The sequence below is a fragment of the Populus euphratica genome, unplaced genomic scaffold, assembly GCF_000495115.2.
Source record: "Populus euphratica unplaced genomic scaffold, PopEup_1.0 scaffold1.1, whole genome shotgun sequence".
NCBI classification, from domain to species: domain Eukaryota; kingdom Viridiplantae; phylum Streptophyta; class Magnoliopsida; order Malpighiales; family Salicaceae; genus Populus; species Populus euphratica.
In genome coordinates, this window is record NW_011499845.1 from 7115176 (window position 1) to 7128247 (window position 13072).

The 13072-nt window shown below is 29.6% G+C and overlaps 1 pseudogene; it reads right to left on the reverse strand.

Moving 5' to 3' along the window:
• Positions 1-11608: 11608 nt before the first annotated feature.
• LOC105125915 (transmembrane 9 superfamily member 2-like) overlaps positions 11609-13072 on the reverse strand; it is a 29104-nt pseudogene continuing 27640 nt past the window's right edge.

Genomic DNA, 13072 nt, shown 5'->3' on the forward strand with positions numbered 1-13072 from the left:
AACTCGTAGACAGACATCGAGAGGATATGGTGGGAGGGTTGATTTGACTTTCGGTCAAAACTAGTGGGGACTCCAAGACAAGGTCCATCTAGGATCGGCTGCTTTTTGTCGAGAGAGATGGGGAAGAAAGGAAAAACAAAAAAAAAAAAGGGATTTTGCTCGATCCAAGATCACTGTCTGTCAGTGAGGCGTGGGAGAATGTCTCCTCCCTATAAATGTGATGACATCGATATGAGCTTGGCAGATACATTCAGAATGTAAGATGCCTTTCTATAAATTGCAGAGATTTCCCTTGCAGGTCCCCCATATGAACAACCCCTACGATCGTTTCTCGAGGATAAAATGATTTTTTTTCTTGCATTTTAATTTATTTCTTTTCCCTCGCTGCTGGGCTGCAAGTGCACGGGATTGCTGCTCGGATAAAATTCAATGCTTAGAATTTGAGCTGAGTGCTTTCATTTCAATACGTCAAAATGGTATCAGAATACGCAGTCAATTAAAATAGTTGTTTTTCAAAAATATCCTATTAATTGCGCTCATCTTGAAGCCAGTGCCAGATAAATCAGGAGTGCATTTATTAACGTGACTAGATAATTTTTTTATCAATAAATTAAAAAGTATAGAAACAAAAAAATAAATTTCTTTATATAAAAATAATTTTTTAAAAAAATATTTTTAAAACACAAAAATAAATATCCTCTAATTTTTTTATCATGCCAGCAATTCAGGAGATTCTTTTCCGGTATTGAACAATTGCATAGCGAAACTCAACCAAGAATCTTAGCCCTTGTTATGTTAAGAACTTTTCCTAATAATTAAAAAAAAAAAAAAAACTAACGTGATTCCTATGTAAATAGCCTTTTGTTTTATTTATTTAATTTTTATCAGCTCGAAGTATTTTCATTCCATGATGTAGAGGGTAAAGTTAGGGAGGCAGATGTTAGATAGATAAGCTTTCTATTACTAATGTTAAGGGATTATTTCACATTGTAGTTTAATTATTTTTTTGAAAAAATTAAGTTTATTTATTTTGAAATTAAAATTTTAAATATTTTTTATTGTTTTGATATTTGGATGGTAATAAAATAAAATATTATTTTAAAATATTTTTAAAAGGAAAGTATATTAAAAAAAAGAGTCACATTTGTAAATTACTTTTAGATAATCTACTCCATTCTTTTTCTATAGCATCTACTATTTCCATTCCTGGCACTGCTTTGTCGTTTCCAATTTGAAGTGTCTTGGAATTCAATATGTGAATTCACGTGAGAGTATATTTCTTAATATGTGACGAAATATTTAATGAAGAATGATGAGGTGTAATTACTTTACAGGAAGTGACATTTTACCTTACAGAGAAAAATATCACCATTCCCTTCCCTTCGTAGGAGACTGTTTGTAAAACAAAAGGAACGATAACTTTTATGGGTGACAATTCAATAGGTTATTATTATTATTATTATTATTATTTCCTAATATCCCTAATTAAATCAGTTTTATTCTTGGATATATCATAAAATTTTAATTTATTCTCCTACCAAGATTTTTAGATTAGCCCACTAAAATCAATCATGTGATTTTGATGATAAGAAAATACAGCTTAAAAAGTTAGCCGGAGTAGAGACCGAGGGCAGGCAAAATTGAAGAGGGCGTCAGGCCGGAGAAAGGTGGCACGGCAACGGAATCAGGAGCAGGGCAAAGTATATCCAAATAAAATTTAGGTATGCTTGGGTGCTATATATTTGCTCTGTTTTTTAACTTGGAGATGCAATATATATATATATATATATAAAAGAAAAAACTAAAATTACTCAGTCTATAGCACTCCACAATGAAAGGTTAAGTTGTTTTTTTATTATTATTATTTCTTAAGCCATTTTTTTAAACAATTTTTCTTTATTTTTTTATGCCTTTAGCTTTTTTTCTTTTAATAATTTTTTTTGTTTAATTTAATTTAAGCTATTTTTTTATTTTTTGATGCCTTTAGCTTCTTTTTTTCTTTGTTTTTTTCTTTTAATAAATTTTCTTTTATTTAATTTAGTTTGTTAATGTTAATATTTTTTTAATTTAGTTATCAGATTTTTATGACATTGATCCCGGGTTTAATAGGTTAACTTGGTTTCACGAGTTAACTGGATTTTTTTTCTTTTTAATTAATTTTTTTCATTTACTTTAATTTGTTAATGTTAAATTTCTTTCTATTTAGTTATCAGACTTTCATAACACATATCTTAGGTTTCACGGGGTTAACTTGGTTTCACGGGTTAATCCAGTTAATTCTGGATTAACCTGTTCATTTTTTTTTTATTTTGTTAATGTTAAATATTTTTTTATTTAGTTATCATACTTTCATGATAAGGATCCCAGATTTAACAAGTTAATCTGGTTTGACGAGTTAACCCGGAGTTTTTTTTGTTTTTTTAATTAATTTTGTTTGTTTACTTTAGTTTGTTATTGTTAAATTTCTTTCTATTTAGTTATCAGACTTTCATGACACATATCCCTGGTCTGACGGGTTAACCTGGTTTTACGGGTTAATCCAGTTAATTTTGGGTTAACCCGTCCATTTTTATTTGTTTTTTTCTTTTGTTAATGTTAAATTTTTTTATTTAGTTATCAGATTTTTATGACATGGATCCCGGGTTTAACAAGTTAACCTGGTTCGACAAGGTAACCAGAAGTTTTTTTATTTTTATTAATTTTTTTGTTTAATTTAGTTTATTAATGTTAAATTTCTTTTTATTTAATTATCAGATTTTCATGACGCATATCCTGAATTTGACTGGTTAACCTGGTTTCGCGGGTTAACTGAGTTAATTCTTGGTTAACCCATCAATTTTTTTTTTCTATTTAGTTATCAAACTTTCATGACATAAATCCCAAGTTTGATGGGTTAACCTGATTTGAAGGATTAACTCAGTTAATTCATTTTTTTTCTTTTTCTTCATTAATTTTTTTCTTCATGTTGGTTTTTTTTTTCTTTTTAATTAATCTATTTAACTATCATACTTTTATGAAATGATCTTGCAGCTAGACCCACATCCAAGGCTCTTGGATATAGTGTTACAGTCAGACTCACTTAAACTTGAGTCATGTAAGTTTAATATTATTATTAATATTATAAATATTACTCTTGGGTCAAGCGTTGCAGTTAGACCCAAGATTTTTGGATATATCTTTGCAGAAAGACCTGACATTTTTAGATTTTAGCTTTTTATATTTTTTATACAAGAAAAAAAAATTAACCCATAGGTATGCCTTCTTTTTTTTTCCCTTTTCTTTTCCTTTTTAAAACTTTCACTGTGGATTGCATAGTGCAGTCTACGGTGAAAAAGCTGATGCCTTTAGTTTTTTTTTAGCTTTTTTCTTTTTTTTTAATTATTTTTTTTAATTTGCTTTCTTAATATTAATTTTTTTCTATTTAATTATCAGACTTTTATGACATGAATTCCAGGTTTGACGAGTTAGCCCAGTTAATTCTAGGGTAACCTGTCAATTTTTTTTTTCTATTTAGTTATCAAACTTTCACGATACAAATCTAATGTTTAACGGGTTAACCTGGTTTGAAGAGTTAACCCAGTTAATTCAGTTAATTCAGATTTTTTTCTTTTTCTTCATTAGTTATTTTTTTCATGTTGGTTTTTTTCTATATTTTTTTCTTTTTACTTAATTTATTTACTTATCACACTTTTATTATACAACCTTACAGCCAGATTCACATCCAATGTTATTAGGTCTAGTATTACAACCAAATTCACTTAAACTTGGATCATGAAAGTTTAATATTATTATTAATATTATAAATATTACTCTTGAATTAGATGTTGTGGCAAAACCTAAGACTTTTGGGTATAGTTTTATAGAAAAACCTAATACTTTTAAATCTTAACTTTTTTTGATATATTTTATATAAAAAAATTTGATCGAGTCATCTAATCAATATATATATATATATATATATATATGGTCATTCATGTGGAATTATCTTATGATAATGTGAGCTCATGTATGTATATTTGTTATTAATAGGTAAGATATTGTTTTTTAAAAATATTTTTTATTTAAAAATATATATATTAAAATATATTTTTATTTTTTGATGTTAATAATTTAAAATCATCATACAATAAAAAAATTCAATTATATTTTGAAAATAACCTAGAAACAGAAACTAATACACTCTGTAGCAAGAAGAGCTTAATTTGTGTGGTTCGACAACTTTTTTTTTCCTTCAGAATTTTTTTATCTTGACGCGAGATGAATAGCTAATGGCAGAATTTAAGAGAGATTATCGTTGTCGTGTGGGTCCCAGATGCTGAATTACGGGGATGGAATCAATGATACAGTTTTTCGATGCACCTGTTCGTGAAGGTGATGTTACCCACTGGAAATTGAAATACAAAGGTGGGAGACAATAAAAAAGAAACTAAAGCGAGATAGATAGGCCCACAAAAGGAACAACTCAATGAGGCCTGGTGGGTTAATGGCATATTGCCATGGGAGGTGATGATGCCTCCATTTTGGTCCTTCCTTTTGCCTCTCCTTTTGACGTGCGAGCTGGGCTGACCCCCTTTCTTCATCACTGTTCATCCCCTCAAACCCCTTTACTCGGCTCAAATTCTCTTATCTCAACGTTAAAAATTTCAGCTTTATGGCTGTTTTGGACCCACTTTTACTTTGTTTCATTTGAATATATGGATTCCCATCGGATGATCTTCTGTTCTCTCTACCTGTAAAAGATGGTTCAATTGTTTGCGAATCATAGAGTATTCTCTCTCTCTCTGTTTTTTTTTTTTTTAAAAAGAAGATTATCAAATTCACAAGAATATAGTAGAGAGAGAACTCTTATCATGACAATGGTGGATTGCAGTTTGACGTTTTAGGGAAATTGTCATGATTAATGCTCGACGTAATGCTGATCGTTTTAATAATTAGCATGATGATGGGGTAAGAAAAACATTGCTCTCGGCTCAAGGCTTCAAGAGTACCATCAAACAAGGATGTTTGACCGATTTTATACGACCCTAACAAACCCTTTTGTCCTCCCCTTCAGAATCGACCACACCTGCCTTGCTCAAGAAAATGATGGAGTGAGAATATCTATACCGACTAATTAACCAACTAGCTAAATTTCTTCTTCTAAATATATGATTAACCTCGATCCTCTTACTGTGCTGGAGGCCGCCTCTGTTTCTCACAGATTTCATGGAAGATTTTTTTCAATTCAAATCTAATCAACATTTAGGGGTGTAATGATCATCATGTGTGAGAGACACTGTGCACAGATCCATTATCGTATGAGCTACCTTGCTTGCTATTTCCAAATCATGGAAGAAAAAGCCATTCCTTTTTGCCAAGCGCACACGGGGTAGTTTAATCTTCAAGGTCGGATTGTCTAGTCTTTAGTTAATCAGCCGTCACCGGTAAAAATATTATTATCTTCGAGTTTATGGATGCTTCTCTCTCAGAGTTATTAAGAGGTCAATCATGTTCGAGACGAGATAAACGGTGAGTTTGGAGGGTTTTTTTTTTTTAAAAAAGAAAGAATATAAAGATAAATGTCAAAATTAGTTTCCACATGGATCCCGGGGCTCGCCTGATGCAATATATTTGTATGATAAAATATTATAAGCTCAAGGACGTCTCTTATTTTCAGATAAAAAAAAGTAGCAAGATTTTGTGGACTTGGACCGACTAACCTGATCCAATGGCTAGTAATTTTTTATCGATTAGCTTTATCTTACCTGGCGTGATCTTGTAGTATGTGATGGTTGGAAAAAATATAGTTCAATTAATACTAATATCTTTGTCTTTTTTTTTAAAAAAAAAAAGAAGAAAGAAAATCGAATCTGTAACTCCTAATAGTAAAACTGACTTGACCAGACGGTATGCTTAAAAAAAAGAAAGAAATCGAATCTGTAACTCCTATTAGTAAAACTGACTTGACCAGACGGTATGCTTTTAAAATGATTCGAAGGCAAAGAACTATGTAAAGGGGATTGCTTTACAGATTTTGCTTCCCTGGATTGGGGGATTCACAAACATACAATCACGTAATAACAGGGTGTGACTTTCGATGCAAAAACAGCTAAGATAAATAAATAGTATTAGAAACAGGGTATAAAAAAAATAAAAAAATTTAATTTAATACTTTTTACTTTTTTTTAATACACCGGTATTACAAATATAAAAAATATTAATACTTTGTTAATCAGAGTTCTAAACATAATCTAATAAGAGTGGCTAAAGAATATAATTTAATTAATCAAGTTTTAAATTTATTTTTTAAAAATTACTGGTATAAATTTTATAAATTTTAGAATTATTAAAAATTTAAATAATTATTAATACGAGAACCTTTAAAATATATAAAGTAAGTTGAAATATTTATATTAAAAAAAGGGACAAAAGCGACCTATTGACTAAAATGTCGTCCATGGCACGCCATGGAATAGACACTTCCCACTAAGCAGATTTTTAAAGAATCCAAATGATTGGTGATGACCACGAAAGCCTCATTTCCTTAACTTCCCCCCTCTCTCTCTCTCTCTCTCGCGTTTCGAACAGTGAAGGATTAGTCCCTTGCGTGCAATCATTTGGGGGCCTAGGTTCTTGTTGACTTTTCTCGAGGTTCGGTCACGGGTTATCCTAACAAAGAAGTAATTTTGAAAATATTCATAAAATGATATCGAAATTGGGTGTACGTGTTTCATTGAAATGGACGACCTGGATTGAGGTTGAATATGTAAATTACGAGATCCCTCCGACAATATATTGGTTGCTGCCGTTATCTTTCTACTCCTTGTATCCGGAGACTTGGCCAAATTGGTAATTGACTCAGATTTATTATTAAAGCACAGATTCGAATGCTGACGGTATACTTAAATATCCGATTTCAGATTTTATAAACAAAGATTTGATTCCCGAAAAAACCCAGCGGCGAAGGAGGCATGCACACAGTCCAAACGGTAATCAGGATCTTATTAATTCACTGCCTCGCTTATCGGATCAGATTTTGTATCAACTTCAAAAATAAAAAATAAAAAACTACTCTAGTGTTTCCAAGCGGTTTTTTTTTTTAAATAAACTGGGTTAATACAATATAACCATTAATAAATACATAATTTAATTAAAAATTAAAAGTATTTTTAAAAAATATAATGACAATATATTAAATTAAATCTCTATACTCCTATTATAAAACTGAGATAATTTATAAAAAATTCCAACTACAAAATTGAGATAGCTCATAAAAAATAAATTAAAATAAATTATAAAAATAAAAATTTAATTATTGAATGATAAAATTAAAAAATATATATAAAAACAAAAAAACACTCAATTAGCCATTTAAACACGCGATCCAAGCATGATTAAGATAACTTCACAAAAATCAAATTGAAACAAATTATTACTTTAATTTTCTAATAAATCAAATATTAAAAGATAAAATTAAAAATAAATTTTAATTAAAAAATTATAATAAAAAAACTCGAGTCAATCTAGGTTAGTTCATCAAACTCAAGACTTAGATCACGAAACTAAAATAACCCCATAAATTTCAAATCAAAACAAGTTGTGAAGTCCAAATTTTAATCAATTTAATGTTCAAATATGATATTAAAAATTAAAATTGAAAAAAAATAAAACATTATCCATCAAACCTCTTTAGTTATTGTTAATTAATTGTTAATAGAAATAATAGTAGTAGTAGTAGTAATAATAATTTATTTATTTGTATTATTATTATTATTATCACAACAACAAAAAAAACATAAATATTTTAAGGTGTAAAATTTTATGCAGTGTAATTTTTTTTTTTACTAAAAATTTAGTAGAGTTTCCCTGATAAAAAAGACCATACCAAGTTATCGACATTTTCATTTCTGACACAACTCATATTATAATTATGGTTCAATTATCTTGGACCTTTTTTTCAAACAACACATCACAAAAAAAAAACAGATATTATCTGATAATCAAGATGCAATCAATAATAAAAAAACCAAAATAAAATAAATAATTCTAAGGTTTACTTAACTTGCTTAATAATAATAATAATAACAATAAACTTAGATTATGAATGTAACACCCTCATTATTTTATCATTCCAACATTTCTAATCATATAAATAACCATAATAAAATACAAATACTTCATTTAACATAAAGATATTCTTAAGTATGATATGCATAAATTACATGTAAAAGTTATGTTTTACAAATATAAAGATTTATTCAAACTTTTTTACATCATTCATAGTTCTTAAAATACATATTGATCAAATTAAATGCATAAAAAGTAGAATACATTCAAGCAGTATCTATTCTACTACTATAGGGTTCTGAAAATAAAATTAATATTTTATCAATATAATTATCAATAAATGCAATGTATTATTTCAATACACTCATATAAATATATATTTTTTATATATATTTTATTATGAATCATTAATATATTACACCTTCATATTCATCCAATTAAATTCTAATCTTAGTCGTTTTCACGAGATATTGCTCTCTCATTATAGACACTAATTTATTCATTTAAATATTAGGCATTAGTTTATCCGTTCAATTACCGGTACTAATTCATCCGTTTAATTACAAGTACTAGTTTATCCGTCAAATTACTAATACTAATTTATTCATTAAATTATCAAGCATTGATTAACTCATCCAATTACTGGTACTAATTTATCCGTTCAATTACCCGGCATTAATTCAGTCACCTAATTACTAAGCATTAATTCATTAGTCCAATTACCGGTACATTCACCTGCCCAATTACCCGACATTAATTCACCCATCCAATTACCAGTACTAATTCATCTGTTAACATCAAATATAAATTATAGAATTTGAAATTAAATTGACACAAGTTTTTCCATCAATCTTTCTATAAAAATTCAAGATGTTGAATATCTAAGTGCTGATGATGCTTGACCAGTAACTTCTTGTTGCTGTCTGGAGCCTCCAACCTCTCCTGTTTCATTTGAAAGATCTTATGATTTCAATATTTCATCACCCAATAATTTTATTAAAATTTCATCACATAATAAGATTTTTTATCAATATAATTTTAACATCCAAAGCTATTGTGATTATTCTAACATAATTTTATGTTCCTTAATAATTCCATAAATAATTTTTACAATGCTACATTTACCTAAAATTTTAATTCACCATAATATAAGGGAATCTTATATCACTATAAAACGTGTCCCAACAATTAAAGGAAATTTAATTCCTTTACATCTAATTCAACATATCATTTCATTTTATTTTTCTTTTATTATTTAAATACAATTCATTAATTTCTTCAAGTTTGAAATTTTATTTTTTATATTTTTCATGACCAAATTCACATTTCAGTTTTATAATCACACATAACAATAACTAAGCATCCATGTATAAAATTTTACTAATCAATACAATAAGATCATATTTACTTATAATATAACAATGGACTAATAGCAAGCCCAAGGTGGAAACCATTTTTTTACCCCATCCCTTTTCTTTTCTCTTATTTTTATAAAAAACATTCTTCAATCACCAAATACTTAATTATCATAACTAAATATAATTTGTTTGTCATTAATTCAACAACCTAATCAACCCAAAAATCCACCCTCGGCCAAAACTCTTATTACTAAGAGGAAGAAATACATTTTTTTCCCTTTAAATTAACCTAATTAATGACAAGCCCAAACATTTATTCCTTCAATAAACATGTAATTAAAATAAATTCATGCATTCAAACCATCATAATATCAAGAAACCATCTTCACATAATAGCAATTCTACTCAATCCAATAACAAACATGAAAAACAATACAATAAATCATCATCTAGAGTTTTCTTACCCTTAAGGAATAAAAAATCAAAAGCCAAAACAAGTTAAATCAAGTTTTCTTTCACACTTTTCTCTAAACTCAATTTTTTTCTTTCTCTAAAAGCACACGTAAAATCTTTAAACTCCTTGTATTCTTCCTAATATATCAAACAGTCTTTTTAATTACCTAACACTCATTTTATCTTATACTTTGCTTTTTGATTTTTCAAGCAATTTTTATGAAAAATAACAAAAGCTCTCTTTTCACATTTTTCTTCTCTTGACTGGCTCTCCACTCCCTCTTTTATTTTTTCTTTTTTCTTTTTTATTGATGACAGCTTGTAAAGAGGATTGTTTTGGGCAAAGTTTCAATTTGGTCTCTAAATAATTTTTAGACACTCATTTTTGTTATTTGTTCTTTTATCTGAATTTTTTTTATCATACTTCAAAATTTTTGAAACTTTAACCTATATTAAAATAATATTTTATAAGATTCCATGTAAAATTTTAACTTAATCTAATAACTAGATTAAAAGTTATATACTATAATGTAAAATTAGTTGGTTTGTAATTTTTCATCAAAAATTCAAATTTTTAAATTTCATATTTTTAAAAATCATATCAATTAATTTACTCAATTCTCATAACATTTTTTTTCTTAAACACACACCGAGATTTACAATTATTATTCACGAAAAAAAAAGAAACGAGTAGTGCTAGTGTTAGGAAATGCATTTTGCTGGACACAAAATTTCTGGATAGGTGTTGGCGTGTGGGATGTAAGTGAAGCCAAATCTATTTTAAACCGATCCTCCCTTGGATACTTATGCATTGAGGATGAAAAACATCCTGCATGCTGCCATTATGCCCCAGTTTTGTAAAGCATAAATGTCCATTAAGTTTTTATAATGATATACTGGAAGAAAGAAGAGAAAGACCTGCCATGAGAATCATCAAACGATGAGCTGTTGTTGGGAAATGGAAATAAACCATTCCCTCCCTTGCTTTCTCGAAGAGCTTGCTCATTACCAGAAAAATCTAGCTTGCCATCCAAAGAAAGTTCTAAATAATCACTGCTTAACAAGGCTAGATTGAAGCTAATTTACAAGAAATCTTTTTAACAGAGAATACTGTGCAACGAAAACAAGGATGGCCCCAGATTAATGTTCTTCCATTTTATAGACATGCTGAAAATTCATAATGCCATCACATGCAAAGTGTTTCCAGAGCCTGAGAAGCTTTGTCTCCTCTTCCATTAAAACTTGCGACCCTCTCATAGCCACCTTTCAACAAAATCATAATTGAGCTTCCACTAATAAGAATTCACAAAAAATCAAACACCTTTCTCGATCACAAAATTTGTTGATGAAAAGGTGAATGAATAACCTACCAAACCAGTAAGCTAGTCACATATGCTAGACCCATATATGTAACGGACTATACACGCAAGGAGGTAAAGAAACCAATCGTCCCAAGCATAAGAAAGTGTAGCAAATGCAAACCATATAACCAAAATAGAAAGATAATTGCAAGAAACCAGACAAAAATGATTGGTCACGAGTTCAAACCCCATTACCCTCATTCTCCCTAAAAAAATTAACAGTGCAAGGAATTGATTGTTTAACCTTGTGTGTAAGGGTGTTTTATAGGAATTCAGGATGAAAATTTAGTATATGGCAAAGATAAGGGCCATTCAATAAACCAAATGTATCAATATATCGAAAAAGGGTCAGTAATTGCAGAAACAACAGGTTTAAATTAGCTAACAACCTTGAATGATAACTTGAAATATGTATTCTTTAAACAAGTGATAATGCTGTTATGCTAGTACAGTCATTCTGCACTGTATACAACTTAGCACCAAGAAACTTGTTTTACAATTCTTAATGTTAGTAGATTCATGGATTGACAAGTGGAAGATGCAATCTATCTTAACCATCAGAAGCATTCACTGTGAAATTAAGAAACACATTGTCAGGGAATGGAATAAAGGCAGTTGGAGAAAAAACAAATTTGTATGAGAGCAAACTAGAACCTTGGGACCTCTTTTATGCAATAGAATTCCCAGCAAACTAGAACATTGAGACCTCTTTTACGCAATGCAATTTAAAATGGTAAAGCAAAAGGAATTTATGTACCTCCACCACCATCGATAGTCTTCAGCAGCAAGCTAAAAGTAGGTCAAAGCCACTGTAACCAAAGCAGTGGTCATCAGCAGAAGTGTGCAGAGAAGAAACAGGAAGCCATATATGGAATAGATATTGTGGCCCCAAGCACTAGCAAGTATGTCATCAAGCTCATTGAGAATCACATTGAAAGGAAGAAACCCAGCCAATGCCATCTGCGATACAGAACCCCTATATTAATACAATAGCGGAATAGTTTTTGGACACTTTGTGGTGCGGCACAGAGCCTGAAACTTGTCTTTGCAATTTTCCCCAGCAATCCCACCCAATACAAACAATGGTAATGCAACTAGAATCCATATAAGAAAGATGAATACAATAGTGCCAGTGGGAAATGCTGTAGTTGCTTTGTAAACAACTACGGTGGTACTAAGGATACAGAATGTGGCAAACAAAGACCCACAGAAAAGAAGTCCTGTAAGCAACAGATTGCTCACCTGTTCAGATATTGGAAAAACCTAATCAGTTCACCAGTTCATGCTATGACATGCATCAAATTCAAATACTGTAATAAAGAATTTACATCAGAGCATACGCATTCTGTCCCTTCAAGCTGAACATAGAAATAGGCTGATGTATAACTTCCAACTGCTGATGTGAGAGCATAGATGACCACTAGTGCAATAAACAGATATCCTTGCTTGTATGGATGAAACACCAGTTCATGCTATGACATGCATCAAATTCAAATACTGTAATAAAGAATTTACATCAGAGCATACGCATTCTGTCCCTTCAAGCTGAACATAGAAATAGGCTGATGTATAACTTGCAACTGCTGATGTGAGAGCATAGATGACCACTAGTGCAATAAACAGATACCCTTGCTTGTATGGATGAAATGCACCAGTCATGTATGGTACTGAAAATTTCTGTGAGACAAAAGTTAGAGCGCTAGGAATGAAGTAATATTAAGGTAAATTATTTGAGATTGATGATGTAGCATAAAATAATCAATAATTTTAAGATAATTTAATTAAATTAGAGAATACAGGGTGAATAATTTCAAAGCATGAACATAAAAGGTAAACAACTGAGTTCCAAAACCA